Genomic DNA, 6,031 nt, shown 5'->3' with positions numbered 1-6,031 from the left:
AAAGGCCAATCAGCGGCAGTGCCGCCCTCCCTGGGCCCCCACGCCACGCCCCCAAACCATGCCAATCAAGCCTCGGTTGCCGTGGCGATGGCTTGGCGCGAAACAGGGGGGCTGACATCAAACCAACCATCGCTAGGGGCCCCGAAGAGCGCTCGGGAAAAGGGGGAGGGGATGGGTGGGAGTATAGCGATGCAGCCCCCAAACAAAGAAATTGGGGTGAAATGCAGAAAGGCCCATTAACGATGCCCAAATGCAAAACCCGTGAAGAAAAAAAAGAAATTTATACATCTGTCTAAATGAAAAAACAAAATCCGACAGGCAAAACCATATACGTTGAGGTCAAAAGATGAACGGCAAACCGGGAAGACGAGACTTTTCAGCCTGGGACACATGAAAGACACTGGGCTAATTTCCTTAACAAATGAAGAGCTCTTGGAAACCAACAATATAAACTAAACCAAGAAAGAAAAATGGGCAAAGGGGAGAAAACTTGCAATTCGCAGGAAAATGTAAATGGCTGGAGGACCTACGGAGGATTCCCGACCTGACTCTTTGCATAAAGAAATGCAAACCCAAAACACCGGATAAATGTGGTTTATGGGAGCAGGTAGTCTCGCACACTGCTGCGCTGTTATCCATCAGCCCTCATCACAGATCTTCCACTGCATGAATCCACTGCAGTGCCATTTAGTAAAATAGCAAGAACTTGAGAGATGAATAACGAGTAAAAACGCGACCCTGTCTCTGACACAGGGAAATCCTATGAAACCTGGGAGAATAATGAGGTAAAACTGTATGGGACTATTAAAGACCGATGTCTCAGTAGATTTAGTGAAATACAAAAGTTGCTGACGTTTGTAGAAACGAACTGGTAAGTGTTTTCGCATTTATTTATTTTTTTGTTTTGTTTTATAAACACAATTACATGTAAAACTTCTAACCGGTTACCTCTGGGGAAAAGAAATGGGGGAAAGGAAGGATGAAGGAGGGATTTTTTTCCTTTCTCCCATCCACACCATGAATTTCCTTTACAGAAATTTCTTTGGTAGTAAAATCAATGAATTATTAAAAGCTCATTAATAGACCCTTTGATCCAACAATTCCACCGTCAAGGAACTAAAGCAAAGTAAATATGTAGAGATGTGCCTAAAATTATATACAGGGATATTCATAGAGCATAATTTTTTATCACCAAAATGTACTCCGCAGAAAAGAATTAAATTGTATGGTGGTAAATCAACACTCTGAAATTTTATGTGGATAATAAAAATGTTGTATGATTTTAATTTTAAAAGAAAAAATTCATAAGGTACAATTAGTTACAAAAAGCACTTTACCTAAGGACACACAGAATATAATACCTAAAATCGAACTTTATATTTATACTTAGAGTTATCAGTGGTCGCTTGCTATATTGAGAAGTTGCCGGCTTGGGGTGGGGAATTTGTTTTAGACTTCCCAGACCGTCAACAGTCTCTTCTCTAGCAGTGCCTCATAAACATAAAATATAAATGAAAACACCGTGTTTGTTATGCAAATGCACCTTCAAAACAAGTTCCCCAGCAGCACCACTGAAGGTGAATGTGGTACTACCCTTAAGTCAGAGGTTTTCAAATCTGGGTACTCATTAGACTCACCTGGGTAGCTGTTAAACAATGCAGATACCCAGGAAGACACAGAGATGTTTGCTTTGGAGTTCCCCAGGGGATCCTAATGTCTAGTTAAGGTTTTGAAGGTGATTTTAACATATTCTAAGGACCCCATACCCTCTCTCCTCAAAGGCTTCTATCTACAATACCAGTTTCTCTTTGGATCCTGGATCATTCATTTCCATCAGATACCAACTCAGAGTTCCTGCAACCACAACCCCTTTTCTCAGCCCCATAGTACGCGGTCACCGACTCTGCAGCCTTACAGCACATTCTCTCCTGCTAACATATATGCCCTTTGGGCTTCTATCCCTTCTGCACCCCTGAAATCACTTGGCAATTTCAGCAATTCTTTATGCAGCTAGGAAACTTATTCAATCTAACTCTATCTCTCAGTAGCATTCAACATCCTTATTAAAAACAACATCAAAATCCCATGCTGTCTTTTTCTTTGGGGGGGGGGGGACAGCTTGCCGATAAGGGAATCTGAACCCATGACCTTGGTGTTATAATGCTATACTCTAACCAACTGAGCTAACCAGCCAGCCCTCCCACACTATCTTCTTATTTTCGGTGACACTATCACGGTCCTGGTTTTCCTCCCTGCACCAATGGCCTTTTCTCCCTCACGGCTGGCTTCTACTCTATTTAACCTCTAAATGCTGGAGGGTCTTGTCTCAGAACACAGTCCCTACTCTTCATCAACATCTACTCGCTGGGTAGCAGCCTCAACTTCTCTCTTAGTCACATGGTTTAAATGCCACCTATTGCCACTAGCTCCCAAATTTCAATCCTCTGCCACAGAACCCTCTACAGAAGCCCAGTCTTATATATATCCACCTGTCTGCTTGAAAGTTGACTACTCCACTTGGATGTTTAACAGGCAATTTAAAGTATTTAAAACAAATATTAGTTTTCCCTTTCCCCATTTCTATAAATAGCACCAGTTGCTGTAGCCAAAAAATCTCATGATTGTTCCTATTCCTTTTTTCCTTACCACCAACATCTAATTCATCAGCAAGTCCTGCTGATTACACCCAAGACACATCCCAAATGTGTCCCATGTTTTCCCTTTCCATGGTAGTCCTAATCACCATTATCTTCCTGAGATAATCTTCTTCCAAACCTCTTCCTCCAATATTCTCTACACCACATGGAGGCTAATTTTTAAAGGCAAACAAGATGTTATGTTCCAGTTTGAACTACCTCCTGCTCCTCACCCCAGTCACACTTACAAAAAAGTCTATAATCTATACCATAAACAAAATTAGAAGAGCTCTTATTTTTTGTCTTGGCGTGTTAAACATTAGTGTTATAAAATTTCACAATCTTTTCCTTCAGATTTCTGCTTTTTATAAAATCCCTTCCCAGACTGAGGCATAAAGATATTCTAAAAGGCATAGTTTTAGTTTTTTGTTTATTTTTGTATATGTTCAGTGGTAGGGATTTAATTTTTCTCCTAACATTATATCATGTTTCTGTATATAAGTGGGCCTGTTCTTGAACTCTCGTCTGTATCACTAGTCCATTTGTCTATCTCTGTGCATTAACTGACATACCTTATTAATTATTACAGCTTTACAATATCTTGATATCTGAAAGGGCAATTGCCCTACCTTGTTTTTCGAGAGTCTGACTATTCTCAGCCCTCTATCTTTCAAATGATTTTTAGAATCAGCTTGTCAATTTTGATGAAATATCCTATTGGGATTTCAACTGACATTTTATTAAATCCACAGGGCAATTTAGAGAAAACTGAAAATGTTACAATATAAAGGTCTATTGTCTTTGATCACTGCCTACATCATATTCTTTCATGTCTCCTCCAGCCATCAACAATATATTGTAACTTTTTTTTCCAGTAAAGATCCTGTTTGACTTTAGGAGGTCTTTTTTCTATTAATTGTATAATTGGTTATTTCAAAATTGGTTATTTTTAAAATTATTTCAGATTTACAGAAAGATAATACAAAGATTACCTCACCCAGTTCCCACTGATGTTAACATTTTACATAACCTTGGTGCATTGTCAAAGAAAAGAAATATTAGCACAAAACAATTAAACTACAGACTTTATTTCTATTTCACCCATTTTTCCATTAATGTCTTCCTTCTGTTCCAGGATCCCATCCAGTACATCACATCACATTTAGTGATTACGTCTCCTTAGTTTCCCCCAGGCTGTGACAGCTTCTCAGAATACGTTGTTTTCATGATGTTGACAGTTTGGAGGCACACTAGTATTTTGTAGAATATTCCTGAGTTTGGGTTTCCCTGATATTTTCTCATGACTTGACTTTGTTTATGAATTTTTGAAAAGAGTACCTGCTATTGCTTTTTATATGTTGATTTTGTATCCAGTAAACTGCTGACCTCTCTTATTAGTTCTAATTGTCTTTAGATTTTCCTGGATTTTTAAAATTTTAGCATCTTCATTCATGACAATTTTTTTACTTTCATTGACAATCATACCATATTTCATTATCATAATGCACCAGCTAGGACCTCTGGGGTGATATGGAACAAGTCTTGTCCTAGACTTGACAAGGGATACTCTTATTTTTACCATAGTAAAAATGTTCACTTCAGACTTTTTTTGTAGAGCTTCCTTATTGGGGTTAAGGAAATTCCCTTAAATTTTAGTTTTTAAAAAGATTTTATCATGAATAAGTTAAATTTTATATAATGACTTTTCTGCATCTATTAGGAAGATTACATTTTATTATTTCATACCATCTGATAATGTGGTGTATTCAGGTAGATTACCTGATATTGAAACATGTTTGCATTCCTAAACCCTACTTTATCATGATTAGAGGGTCTGGTTTATATATACACATCCAGCTAGATAGTACACTATTGGGTTATATTTTACTTTTGTTTTGGGCATCTAAGTACATACTTTTTTACTATACTATCCTTGTCTGGTTTTGGAATCAAGGTTATACTAGCCTTAAAAATGCTTTGAATTGTTATCTCAATGCTTATATTCTCTACAACAGTTTATAATCTCTTCTCCATTGGGAATTATGTCCCGTTTTCTATTACTAATATTATTAATCTATTTTTATTTTCTTCATTGGTTTTGCTAAAAATTTGAAAATTGTCTTTTTAAAGTGGCTTTTGAATGTGTTAACTGTCTTTTCTTCTTTTCCATTTAATTAATTTCTGTTCTTTATTTCCTTCCTACTTATTTGAGTTTCTTTTCCTAGATTCTTGAGTTGCATATTTAACTCATTTATTTTTAATCTTTCTTAATTTTTAACACATACATCTAAAGCTATAAATTTCCCTCCAAGTGCCACTTGAACCACATTCTATATACTTCATTATTGCTCAGTTCTGTATTTTGTTGTTTCCATTAGATTTCCCCTTACTGACATTAAGGAATGTGTTTATTAGGGTTCCAAATTGTTTTAAGAACTACATTTTGACTATAGATTTCTAAATTAACTGCATTATAGTCAAATAACACGGCCTATATATTACTATTTGACATTTGTTAAAACTTCCTTTGTGATCTTAGGACATGGTCAATCTTTAATTGTTCAATGTGTTGGAAAAGAATTAGTATTCTGTAATTGTAAGGTATCGATTTCCATTTATGTTCACAAGATCCAGCTTGTTAACTGTGTTAATATTTTCAGTATTCTTATTAATTTTGGTCTGCGATCTATCTGTTCTAAACAGTTACAATAAAGTCTCCCAATATGCCTGTGGTTTTATCCATTGCTCCTTGTAATTCTTTTATGCCTACGATTTTATCCACTGCTCCTTGTAATTCTTTTAGTTTTAGCTTTATATAATTCAAGGCCATGTTTTTAGGTGCAAACAATTCCATGATTTCCTCTATTAACTAGCACAAACGGGTTAATGTATTTACATTTTTAATGACTGATATATTTCTTTGTTTAATGTGCCTTTTCCTTTGCTTCTTATTTTCTCCTTTCTTGCTTTCTACTGAATTGATCAAGATTTCTTTACTCCCCTTTTTATTTTTATCTATATCCCCTCTGCTTATTTGGAAGCTTTCCATTATGTATCAGATACTTCATTGTCTATCTTTAAGTTCCTAATTTATACACAAGCATATTTTTTGAAAAGTAAAAAGTACTAAAGCAAAGATCCTGGCACAACTTAGCAATTCACTGAATTTTCCGTTTCTACCTTCCTTATTATTGTCTAGAATTTTAGTTGCACCTTTTTTAAACAAACCAAAAAAACCCCCACATTTTTAAAGCCAACGATTAATTATAATTACTGATATTCTAAAATTTATTCACTCATTCTTTTATATTTCTGATATTCTTTTCTATGCTGCTTTCTGAGCAACTACTCTTTTTTTTTTTTTTTTTTTTTTTTTTTTTTTTTTTTTTTTTTTT

The 6,031-nt window shown here is 35.6% G+C and overlaps 1 long non-coding RNA gene across 1 annotated transcript in view; it reads left to right on the top strand.

Moving 5' to 3' along the window:
* Nucleotides 1–339: 339 nt before the first annotated feature.
* LOC103593986 overlaps nt 340–6,031 on the top strand; it is a 7,041-nt gene continuing 1,349 nt past the window's right edge. The window contains exon 1 of the long non-coding RNA XR_550804.1: nt 340–871. This is a non-coding gene — a long non-coding RNA (uncharacterized LOC103593986). The remainder of the gene's footprint in view (nt 872–6,031) is intronic.

Source organism: Galeopterus variegatus, unplaced genomic scaffold, assembly GCF_000696425.1.
Source record: "Galeopterus variegatus unplaced genomic scaffold, G_variegatus-3.0.2 Scaffold1456, whole genome shotgun sequence".
Classification (NCBI taxonomy): domain Eukaryota; kingdom Metazoa; phylum Chordata; class Mammalia; order Dermoptera; family Cynocephalidae; genus Galeopterus; species Galeopterus variegatus.
Note: the sequence above shows the minus strand (reverse complement) of the source record. Positions and strands in the feature narration are given on the sequence as shown.